The sequence below is a fragment of the Microcaecilia unicolor genome, chromosome 1, assembly GCF_901765095.1.
Source record: "Microcaecilia unicolor chromosome 1, aMicUni1.1, whole genome shotgun sequence".
NCBI lineage: Eukaryota > Metazoa > Chordata > Amphibia > Gymnophiona > Siphonopidae > Microcaecilia > Microcaecilia unicolor.
Window position 1 is genome coordinate 88683050 of NC_044031.1, and position 12958 is coordinate 88696007.

Below are 12958 nucleotides of genomic sequence, written 5' to 3' on the forward strand. Positions count from 1 at the left end.
GTAACTAAAAACGCACCTAAAAGCAAAGCAATTTACAGCATATAAATGTATAAAACATTAATTGAAACATGGAGTGGAGGAGAGGCCTAGTGGTTAGAGCCCCAGTCTTGCAATCCAGAGGTGGTTGGTTCAAATCCCACTGCTGTTCCTTGTGATCTTGGGCAAGTCACTTAACCCTCCAATGCCTCAGGTAGATTGTGAGCCCTCCTGGGACAGAGAAATATTCAGAGCACCTGAATGTAACTCACCTTATTTCTTATTTTCTTACACTTGTACCCTGCACTTTCCCACTCATAGCAGGTTCAATGCGGTTTACATATTATATACAGGTACTTACTTGTACCTGGGGCAATGGAGGGTTAAGTGACTTGCCCAGAGTCACAAGGAGCTGCCTGTGCCTGCAGTGGGAATCAAACCCAGTTCCCCAGGACCAAAGTCCACCACTCTAACCACTACGCCACTCCACCTTGAGCTACTACTGAAAAAGGTGTGAGCAAAATCTAAATCTAAATAAATACATTTTCAAACAATACAACTGTATAATAATAATTATCTCCTAATATCCCACTAGTTGTGATCAATGTTTTCAAAGGCTCTGACCATCGCTGACTGAATTTAATCCAGATATCCCATGCTGTGCTTAATCCAGCATTAGCATTAAATATCCAGATAATAGGTATCCTAACTTATCCGGTTAACAACAGTATTCAGGCTGGTACCCAGGTAAGTGCTTAGATGAAGCTAAAAGAATCTTTTTGTTGTCCTAACTTCATCTGGGCAGTCCGGGTTTTTGAATAAAACAGGTGTTGTAAACTAAAATAGCATCAGCATAGGGAACCTGGATCAGGGTGGCAAACAGACTTAGGAAAATATTTTACAAAGAGTGGGGCAATAATAGAACCTTGTAGGTAAGTCGTGATACAGTGGCCCTGTCTGAAACGGTACTGGTGGAGGTATAAATCATGTTTTTTTGCTGGTGAAAAAACGTTTTTCTCCAACAGCTTGCAGTAGAAGAAGGATTGGAAATAGGATGATAGCTGGCAGGTTCAGAGGGGTCTAGGGATGCTTTTATAAAAGACTAGTAAAAAAAAGGCCCGTTTCTGGAGCCAATGAAACGGGCGCTAGCAAGGCTTTCCTGTGGCCCCCCCCCCCACCCGTCGTCGATGTTGGTGAATTGCTCCGCCTCCGCCCTCAACGTCATAACGTTTGACATGAGGGCGGGGCCCAGAGACTGTGATTTTCGAGGCTTCAGAGCTTCGAACATACGAACCTTGGCTTCAGTGACGTCAGAAGCCAATAGAACGTTGAGGGTGAGTTTTATATACAGTGGGGGAAATAAGTATTTGATCCCTTGCTGATTTTGTAAGTTTGCCCACTGACAAAGACATGAGCAGCCCATAATTGAAGGGTAGGTTATTGGTAACAGTGAGAGATAGCACATCACAAATTAAATCCGGAAAATCACATTGTGGAAAGTATATGAATTTATTTGCATTCTGCAGAGGGAAATAAGTATTTGATCCCCCACCAACCAGTAAGAGATCTGGCCCCTACAGACCAGGTAGATGCTCCAAATCAACTCGTTACCTGCATGACAGACAGCTGTCGGCAATGGTCACCTGTATGAAAGACACCTGTCCACAGACTCAGTGAATCAGTCAGACTCTAACCTCTACAAAATGGCCAAGAGCAAGGAGCTGTCTAAGGATGTCAGGGACAAGATCATACACCTGCACAAGGCTGGAATGGGCTACAAAACCATCAGTAAGACGCTGGGCGAGAAGGAGACAACTGTTGGTGCCATAGTAAGAAAATGGAAGAAGTACAAAATGACTGTCAATCGACAAAGATCTGGGGCTCCACGCAAAATCTCACCTCGTGGGGTATCCTTGATCATGAGGAAGGTTAGAAATCAGCCTACAACTACAAGGGGGGAACTTGTCAATGATCTCAAGGCAGCTGGGACCACTGTCACCACGAAAACCATTGGTAACACATTACGACATAACGGATTGCAATCCTGCAGTGCCCGCAAGGTCCCCCTGCTCCGGAAGGCACATGTGACGGCCCGTCTGAAGTTTGCCAGTGAACACCTGGATGATGCCGAGAGTGATTGGGAGAAGGTGCTGTGGTCAGATGAGACAAAAATTGAGCTCTTTGGCATGAACTCAACTCGCCGTGTTTGGAGGAAGAGAAATGCTGCCTATGACCCAAAGAACACCGTCCCCACTGTCAAGCATGGAGGTGGAAATGTTATGTTTTGGGGGTGTTTCTCTGCTAAGGGCACAGGACTACTTCACCGCATCAATGGGAGAATGGATGGGGCCATGTACCGTACAATTCTGAGTGACAACCTCCTTCCCTCCGCCAGGGCCTTAAAAATGGGTCGTGGCTGGGTCTTCCAGCACGACAATGACCCAAAACATACAGCCAAGGCAACAAAGGAGTGGCTCAGGAAGAAGCACATTAGGGTCATGGAGTGGCCTAGCCAGTCACCAGACCTTAATCCCATTGAAAACTTATGGAGGGAGCTGAAGCTGCGAGTTGCCAAGCGACAGCCCAGAACTCTTAATGATTTAGAGATGATCTGCAAAGAGGAGTGGACCAAAATTCCTCCTGACATGTGTGCAAACCTCATCATCAACTACAGAAGACGTCTGACCGCTGTGCTTGCCAACAAGGGTTTTGCCACCAAGTATTAGGTCTTGTTTGCCAGAGGGATTAAATACTTATTTCCCTCTGCAGAATGCAAATAAATTCATATACTTTCCACAATGTGATTTTCCGGATTTAATTTGTGATGTGCTATCTCTCACTGTTACCAATAACCTACCCTTCGATTATGGGCTGCTCATGTCTTTGTCAGTGGGCAAACTTACAAAATCAGCAAGGGATCAAATACTTATTTCCCCCACTGTATATAGATTGGGTGAACTGTTGCTTTTTTTTTTTTTTTTCCAGGGAGATGGAACCTCTCTACATGATAAATTCTTGATTAACATTAGGGGCAGCAAAGGTATCTACAATTATATTGGACAGTTTGGAGGACACCTGATTAATAATATGTTGTGAGGTAAAACCATCAGAAGCATGTTGAGATTATGAACCCATCCTAATATGAAGCACCTCTAATTCAAATTGTGTTAAGGGCACCAAGTGCAAATCATGTGCCACCTAAAATTGTATTAAGCAATTCACACGTGTAAAAATTGTTTGGTGCGGGGTGTAAATCGACTGCATATCAAACCAATTATTGAGCATATGTATGTGGTTATTGACAAACTGATGGGCCAATTCTCAGAACCTAACGCCGGCAATTAGAATTAGAATAGCACTGGCGTTAACCTGCCCAGGATATTCAGAGGGATCTAGTGCAGGTAACCTGTGTGCCAAAGGTTAGCACAAATACACCAAGATTCTACATATCGGGCCTTAATTTCTGTGCGGAAATTGAAGTGTATTCTATAACTTAATTGTTTAACTAGCTAATCAGTGCTGTCCATTGGATGTTAACAAGCAATTATCAGCACTAATTGGCATTAAGATTTACGTGCACAACTCACTAAGCATATTCTGTAACGTGGTGCGCCTAAATTCTAAGTAGCATAGTTGAAAAGAGGGCATGGCCATGGGCAGGGTGTGAGTGTTTCTAAAATCTATGTGAATTATTGTAGAATACACCCACTTTGCGCCTAATTTAGACATTGGGATTTATGCCAAATAAAACATGGCGTAAATGACCACTAGCAAATTTGGTCACGTGGAGAGACACTTGGCATACGTGTATACTACACAGAAATTTAAGCCTATTCTATAAAATTTAGGTGTACTTTAGAGAATACATCTATGCATATCTTTTTCCACACAGAATTTTCAGGTGCCATATATAGAATCTAGCCTATTGTGTTTAATTGTAGTCAAACGGATGTTAATGAGGTCATTTTCTATTCCCTCCCCATGCTCAGAGAACAGCACACAAACTAAAGCAACTCTTATAGCTCCAGCTCTGAGCTGACATTAGGATGCTTAAAGAGAGGATTCCCCAAGCTTTTCATCTTAAAATCTGCCGGTTTTGATTGAATTTGGAAGCAGAAGGAAGACTCTGCTGGGAGTGAGAAACACGTGTGTACGAGTATGAGCAAAACTGAAAATGAAAAGCACATGTTGGTGCCTGTTTTCTGCACATAAATATAAGCCTTCCAGTGAAAAACAAAAATTTGAAAGGCTTATATTTATAGGCGCAGAGGAGCAGTTTCGATGTATGCTTCTCTCTTGGATTTGCCTGGGCATGCGCACAAGAGCCATGCTTATGTGAAACTCCTTACTTTTGGTCTCACAGCTCGCATATTATTTGCATGCAATTAGTGTAGAGCATTAGGGGGGGCTATTTTTCTGTGCTGTTCATGCGCTATTCCCAGATGCAGTTCGCTATAGCATCAGAGTTCTGAGCATCAGCCTATGAGAGCAATTTGGACATTTGTGAGTAAGCAGAAACAATTTAGGAAATAGATGCCACGTCATATTTAACCTGAAAGTGATATCCTTCCTGAAAGGGATTGATATCAGAAAAGTAAGTACAGAAGGAACAGAGGTGGTGGAGGGTAAATCAGGGGTGTAGCTACGGGTGGGCCTGGATGGGCCCAGGCCCACCCAATATTGGCTCAAGCCCACCCAGACAGCCGGCAGCTATCTGGTCCTCCTCCACCCGGTCCTGACTCCTGATCCGGAAGTTGTAGGCAGGTCATCATTGTAGCAGTTGCGCACTTGCGCTGCAGCTGCATGTCGGTGCCACCACTCCATTGTTCCGTTCCTTGCTCGGTCCCCGTCGCTCCCCGCCTGGTTCTGTGCTGCTTTGCTTTTTCTTCCCTGCACCCCCGCATCACAGCGCTGCAGTTGAGCTGAATGTGCTGTGCCAGCTGCCGTCAATGTCGCTGTTGCATTTTGTGCCCTGCAGTGCAGCCTTCTCCCCCCCCGGCCTAGTCAGCTCTCCCCTGCGGCCCCACATGACATGGAGCGGAGCACACAGCACAGTGAGTGCTCACCTCTCTGCACCACCTGCCACCACTGAAGCCCAGCTGCACAGGTAAAATAAAAAAAAGAGGTTTAAATTTTTTTTTTTAACTTGTAGTGAAGTCAGTGTAATGCTGGCTGGTGGTGCCGGTTGGCATCAGGGTGGGGGTGGACTCTTTCACTGCCTAGGGCAAAAAAAGGTATATTTAATTATTCAGTATACTTTTTTTTCCCTAAGCAGTGAAGAGCCGACCTCCACCCAGAAATCCACCACCAATAAATTTTATTATACCCAGGTTAAAATTTAAAAAAGGTTGTACAATATTTGTCATGGTGCCTTGGTGGGTTTTTGGGTAGGTATGATTTCTGCAGTACAAAGGTTAAAATAATAAAAAAAATAAAAAGTTTTCAGTTTAATGTAGGTGGGTTTCTGGGTGGAGGTGGGTCTGTAGTGCCCAGAACATTTTAAAAAACAAACAAAAAAAAGGTATATTTAATGCTGGTGTCCTTAAGGGTGGGGGGACAGGGAGAGGAGATGCCAGACCATAGGGGATGGGTGGGGGTAGGACAAGGCTGACGCTAGGCTACAAGGAAGGGTGGGGTAGGGCTGATGCCTAGCTATGGGATGGATGGTGGAGAAGGAAAGGGCTGATACTGGGCTATGAGGATGGATGGGGTGTTGGGAAGGAAAGGAAGGGCTGATGGCAGACTACGGGGATGGATGGGGGGGTAGGGAAGAGAAAAGCTGATGCTGGGCTACAAGGATGGTTGGGGGGTAGGGAAGGGAAAATCTGATGACAGGCTATAGGGATGCCAGGTTACAGGACAATTTCTAATTTTTGGTCCTTTATTCTGTAATTGATGAGGGTTGGTCTGTGTTCTGCATTTGACTGAGTATGCTGGCATGTGGTTTGTGTGGGGATCTATGAGTCTGATTTGTCCAATGGGATGCATAGTGTTGTTGTGTATATTCACTGCTGCCTTTGTAAAGGTATTGTTATTGGAATTGGTTTTAAAATTTGCAAAGTTTGAAGTATGTATATCATTGCTGTAATTATATTGCAGAATCCTGTCATGTGCGTTGAGATGTTTGCCATTATAGTAGACTTAATGTAGATATTTAAAAATATTATTTTTCCATTAAGAATGTATATGGTTTATATTGATGCAGGGCAGCTGTTCGGCAGATTACTTAGAAATTCATCATCAAGTGCATTCTAAGGCATTATTTTGTAGTATCCCAATAAACACTACTCATACCTATATACACAGTGCCCACCCATTTTAGCCCTGGGCCCACCCAAAATGTCAGGTCTCGCTACGCCACTGGGGTAAATCAGTAGATGTTGAGTGCCATGTTAAATTAAATAAAAGAGGATTCAAGCTGCAATTGGGTAGGTAGAACATTCCAAACTAATGGTTCCCAAGAAGAAAAAAGGATTGTCCCTAGTTGATTCAAGAGGTGCAGAGCAGGGGGGAGGAATGAATAAACAGAAACCACAAGAAGAGCACAGTAAATAAGGGACAGATAAAGAAGTCAGCAGTGTAGCCAAATAAGAGGAGCCAGAATACAAAGCCTTATGCACCAACAGAACAGCAGTATTCTGTACTGGATTTAAGCATTTAAGAAGTGAACTGTGGTGGTCAGCATAAACAGATTCAGCAAAGTCAAAACATGTAGTACTAGTCGCATATAATAAAGTTCATTGTGAAGTAGAATCATGGAGGCTTCATAATTATCTAAATTGACGATGACCAGAAGCACTGTCCTGCTACCCGAGATACCTGTGATTCAAAAGATAAACACTGGCCTGGGAAAAACCCCAGGTAATAGAAGGAATCACACAGTTGGTTTGCAGAATCCAGCAGATGAGGTCCCAACAGAGGCTGGTCATACAATCCAATGATCCAATAGGCAGTGGATTTAGTATGATTAAGCACAAGATGATTAGAGGCAATCCAGGAAACAGCAGTATCCAAACAAGCTTGAAACTGAGAGCGATCAGAAGCAACAGAGTCAAATGGAGCCACAAATAAAATAGTAGGTATGCTGAAATTCCTAACACTTGCTACCTAGAACAATTGGATCAAGGTAGCAAGTGGAATAAAAAAAAATGTTAAAAAGCCAGAGCACAAGCACCAAACCCTGAGGTACATCACACAGCAATAGCACAAAGGCAGAGGAATAGGAAGAACGAGACATCCTAAAAGAATGGTCAGAGAGTAATGAAGTGAATGACCACAGAACTGTGCGGCCAAACCCACATTCCACAAGACAAACAACAGTAGGGAAGGATTGACTAAATCAAAAGCTGAGACTAAATCAATAGAAGCCACCAGTACTATTCTCCCCTTTTCAAGGATAGTATGTAATTCATTCAGAAAGGCAGTTATTAAAGTCTCACAGCTGTGTGTATGGTGGAAACCAGATTGTCATTGGTGAAGAAGGTCCAATGACTCAACGTGCTTAAGGATCTGGGTATCGCTTTTTCCAAAAGTTTAAATGTGAAAAGCAAATTAGAAACTGGATGATAGCCAAGGAAAAAGGGTCAAGGCTTTTAAGTATAGGCTATACAAGAGCCTACTTCCAAGTAGATGGAAATTCTCCAGATTCAAGGCTGTGGTTCAAGACTGAATTAAGGAATGAGTAAAATTTTAACCACAAGGATAGAAATGAGTCAAGAGAACACATGGTAGGTCTTGATGAAGATAGAAGTTTAGAAAAAGCAGTGGGCCGAATCAGTGCAAAAGAGGACCAGTGCTGGGACAGATATAAAGGTGGCGTGATGAGCCAGAAGGACTGAAGTACTAATGGATTGGCATCATAGGAAGAAAAGTAGAAGATGGTGAAATAGAGAGTGGTTAATACAGGTCCAAAATCTTGGATTCAAAGAAGCATGCAAAGGATGGAGCATCCAGAGTACAAGGAATGGCTGAAGGCCACAGAAGATACATTAGAAAAAAAGTTTCTTTGGGTGATTTGTAGCTGATATTCTGAATGGAATGATAGTTCTTCTGGGCCTCCACCACCTTAGCATGATAAATTTTATGGCCAAGCTTACTAGGTGCCTTAAGGAATCATTAGTGTCTGTCAGATCACCAGGCCTCAGTGATACCACAGTTGCCACTGAGTAGAGTGACTAGGCACAGGTTTGAGAGGCACAAGTGAAACTAAAGCCAAATGCAGAGTGGAATCCCAGCATGCGGCTTGTTCAGATAAGGCCAAGTCAGTAAAATTAGCAGAAAAGAGAGAAAATGGACTGCACTGGTCAAACCGGAACAGCAGAGGGAATAGTAAGCAGAAAAGAGACCAATACATGGTCAGACCAAGATAGCAAAAGGAGAAAGAGTGCAGCTTGAAAGGAGAGTCAGTAGTAGAGAGAATGAGATCCAATATGTGTCCATCAGAATGTTTATGAAAAGGAGCAGATTGAATTTGCCCAAAGTCCTAGAGAAATGTCAAGAAATGAATATCCTAGGATCAAAAGTGGAAATCTACATGCAAATTTAAAACACTCAATATCACCAAATTAAGCTGGAGCAGAACTGCGTTAGATAAAGTGTTAGCAAGAGCATCCCACACAGTGAAGGATGCAGCAGGAGGAAAATAGATGACAAGGAAATAGATGGGGGGGGGGGGGGGTAAGAGTTACATATGATATAGTGATATAGAAAGGTTTCCTCCCCATCGCATAACCAGGTCTCTGTGAGACAGATGAGCTGATAATTAGAAGACTGGAATGTATTGCGAAGAACATTGGTCTTGGAATGCAAAGACCTACAGTTAAGCAGACCTACAGGGAGACAATGCTGTGAAACAGCTAAAGGCTAGGTGAGAGGAGATTGATCAGGATGCCAGTGAACACAAAGAGTAAGCTGTCTCATATCATGTTTAAAAGCAGGACAAGTGATGGGTGGTGGATGATGACCCCACTAAATATGGATTGGATTAGAAACATGGATGGCAGTAAGAGGAATACTGCAGCAGCAAAAATAGTTGAATGAAAAGGGAGATGAAATATACAGATAAGTAAGAGCAAAAAGGGAAAAACTTGCATAATCCTAGAGGAAGTCATGGGTTGCCCCAGGGAGTTCACTCAAGGAGTATGACATGCTCTTTGTGCCAAGGAGTATGACATGCTCTTTGTGCGTGCTCCTTTGGGACACATCAGCAGGCATGCACACCACTAAAAGTAAAAGCTTTTTGTTGAAGATGTCTGACATCACCTCAGTGTGATGGGTGGGGATGGGGTCAAGAGAGCAGCAGGGAAGGTCATCTAGAGAAGGAATTAGAAAAGTGGAATTATAAAAAGTTCAAAGAAGAGTGAACAAAACAATAAAGGGTTGGAACTCCTCTCATTTGAGTGTAATGCCCCTTTACCTGGGCACTCCTGGAATCAGGGTCCGATCTGTTTGGAGCCTCCTGAGGGCAGTCTCCGTCAGTCTCTTACTTTTTTGGTGCTCGGTGCCCCAACCTAGGGAAAAGAAGTGTTAGTAGGTGGGATTGCCCTCTTCTCCCCCCAGGACACAAAAGAAATGCAAATTCCAAACAACAGTGGCAAAATAAGCTGTCAAGTAGGTTATGCAATCTTGGGAGTTAATTATACTCTTTCACATCCAATGATCACTCGGTAGTCAGCAGTTTATAAAACTGAAACTGCTTTATTATTTAACTCAAACCACAGGAACATCTAATTGAATGAACTCTCCATCAACTGATGCAATCTTTAAATAACTTGTCCTTGTGTTCCCCAGGGGAACTCCTGTATTCTCCTCCCTGGGATACATTTACACATGCTCTGAAGCAGGAATATTTACACTTTGTACAGCCTCCTGTCCATGCCTATCCCCAAGAACAGTGCTGTCCTCTGTATCTCAGATCCAGACCCCTGTGGTATGACCTCCCTCCAGGGTGGCCTTTGCGTTGAATCCACCCTGGTCTTGGAATGGTCACTTTCTGGCTCCTATCCCATGCTTCCAGGCTGGGTCTCTCCTCTCCCCGGTTGCCGCTTTGCTGAGCTGAAACTCTTCTTTTCGGTCAGTGGTTTCACTCCTTCTCATTGGGATTCCCCTTTACTCTTCCAGGTCAGTGGCAGTGGAGCATCAGAAAACCAAAGACACCCCCCCCCCCCCCCTAATAGGCAAACTGTTACTTTTATCATCTCTCTAACTCCACCTCCCCTGCCACTCATGTGCAGCAGGGCACTATTTCTCTGCATCTTATTACAAAGCTACTTTCCTTGGGTTGAGCTTCCTCCCACCCAGGGACTCCCAGTCACACCCTTCAGTGTCTCTCAACCAGGGACTTACTCTCTCAGTATACCCCAACCTAACAGGGGATTACATGAGGAAAGGATAAAGAGGTTAGGACTCTTCAGCTTGGAATAAAGATGACTGAGGGAAGACATGATTGAGGTCTATAAAATCCTGAGTGGTGTAGAATGAGAACTGATTTTTTACTCTTTCAAAAAGTGCAAAGACTAGGGAACACTCAATGAAATTACATGGAAATAGCTTTAAAATAAATAGGAGGAAATATTTTTTCACTTAGTAAATAGTTAATCTCTGGAACACGTTGCCAGAGGATGTGGTAACAGCGGTTAACATATCTGAGTTTTTAAAAAATTTTGGACAACTTCCTAGAGGAAAAGTCCCTAGTCTGCTATTGAGACAGACATGGATAAGCCACTGCTTGCCCTGGGATTGGTAGCATGGAATGTTGCTACTAGTTGGGTTTCTGCCAGGTACTTGTGACCTAGATTGGCCACTGTTGGAAACAAGATACTGGGCTAGATGAACCATTGTTCTGACCCAATATGGCTATTCTTACGTTCTTATAAACCATCAGCACAGTACCTAAAGGCAAGAGCAAAAAGCAGGAGTAAGCCATTAGTAAGATGGACATGGGAAAATCCACTGCTTATTTCTAGGATAACTGTCAAAACATCCTCTGGCACTTCTGTACTCCAAAATGCAAATTCAAAAAACAATCTAGTAGAGGAAAATTACAAGTTCAGTTATATGGTATGGGAGAAGTCTCATATAATCACCACAGCTGATGTCACTTCACCCTCATGGTGAACCTCAATCCACGAAAATGTTTTAATCACAGACTAAACCCCCAACCATCCAATGCTTGAATGTATATAACTACTTATTCATAGCATAACACCAAAATATTAATGGTAAGGCTGTATGTCACTTATCTTGTAGGCACCGGCATGCTCACAAACCCCAACAGGTTGCCTGTTTTGCAATACATGCTTCATCAAGGGGGAGCCATACCGTCCAATTCCTACATGTGACGCCTCTAATCATAGACACATACAACTATTATCCTCCGAGGTTATCCATAGTTAGTACAGGTTAAATCATGGGTAGTATTTCCGGGGATATTCCCAGTACTACGCGGTTTTGTAGTTGTATGTCTCACTTGGTTAATTATTAAATTCTTTAGTGAAGGAAAGAGAGAGTTTTTTAGATCACTCGTTTTTCTCATTTATATATGATTTTTTTATGTTTGATATTTTTTTGTTTCCTTTTATTAGGACCTATGATAATACTCTACTCCTGATTTATATAGGGGACTAGCCGTTGAGCCCGTAAAAACGGGCTGGTATAGAGGTTTTCCTCCCCCCGCGGTCACCACCGCTCCCCTCCCCCCCGCGAAGTCGCCACCGCTCCCCCCCCCTCAAAGTCGTCGCCGCCGCCGCCACCCCTCCACCTGGTCCGGGCCCTTTCTTCACTTCTGAACTTACAGATCCATTCGCCGAACGCAGCAACGCACATCAGCTGAGCTGCCCCTTCCTTCTCTGCCTGTGTGTGTCCTGCCCTCGCTGACGTTACGTCACAGGAGGGCGGGGCCACAGGCAAAGAAGGAAGGGCTCACTGCAGCTCAGCTGATGTGCGTTGCTGCGTTCGGCGAATGGATCTGTAAGTTCAGAAAGGAAGAGAGGGCCCGGGCCGGGTGGAGGGGTGGCGGCGGCGACTCCGAGTGTGGGGGGGGAGCGGTAGCAACGTCGGCGGCGCAGTTTCCCTCTCTGTCCCGCCCCCCTCCGTCATCACGTATTGACGCGGGGGCAGGACAGAGAGGGAAGTCTCTACTGCGCATTTGCAGTGAGTACGGTCACTCGCCGTTTATATGTTTGATTGTGTAATACTGTGTAGTATTTTCCCTATAGGAGGTTTGAGGTCCTTTGTTGATTAACTATAAATCAAGGATTACGCGGGTTTAATCCTATAAATACAAAGTGAGATATCTACAAAGTTGTGGTTTCAAACTTTCTTTTCTATATAGTACACTTAGGTGCAGCCATTTATACCACTGAAAATCTGGTGTAAATACCTATACCTTAATGTAGGCATGTTCCCCCAAATTCTATAACAACACACGTAAATTTGAATAACTCCCCTGACATGCTCACATTCTTTCCATGACTATGCCCTCTTTTATATATATATATATATATATATATATATATATATATATATATATATATATATATATATTTTTTTTTTTTTTTTTTTACATTTATACCTCACTTTCTCCCAAGCAACCCACAGGTTCAATGTGGCTTACCAAGCACAGTGAAAACAAGCATATAAGGAAATCAATGTATAATACATTTAACTCAATTTCAAAAGCACAAAACCATTCCAAAGAAAAACACCATAGGCGTAGACTGGGGGGGGCGAGGGGGGGCAATGCCCCCCCAAACGACGCGAGGCGCCGCCGCGCCATTAGTTTAAAAAAAAAAAAAAAAACACATGCAGGCAGGCACGCGCTCCTCTCGGTCCGCTTGGCTTCCCTGCCCTCTCTATCTGCGTCCCGCCTTCCTCTGACGTCATTTCCTTTCGGGCGGGACGCAGTCGCAGACAGAGAGGGCAGGGAAGCCAAGCGGACCGAGAGGAGCGTGTCCGTCTACCCCTCTCTCTTCCTCCCTCCCTC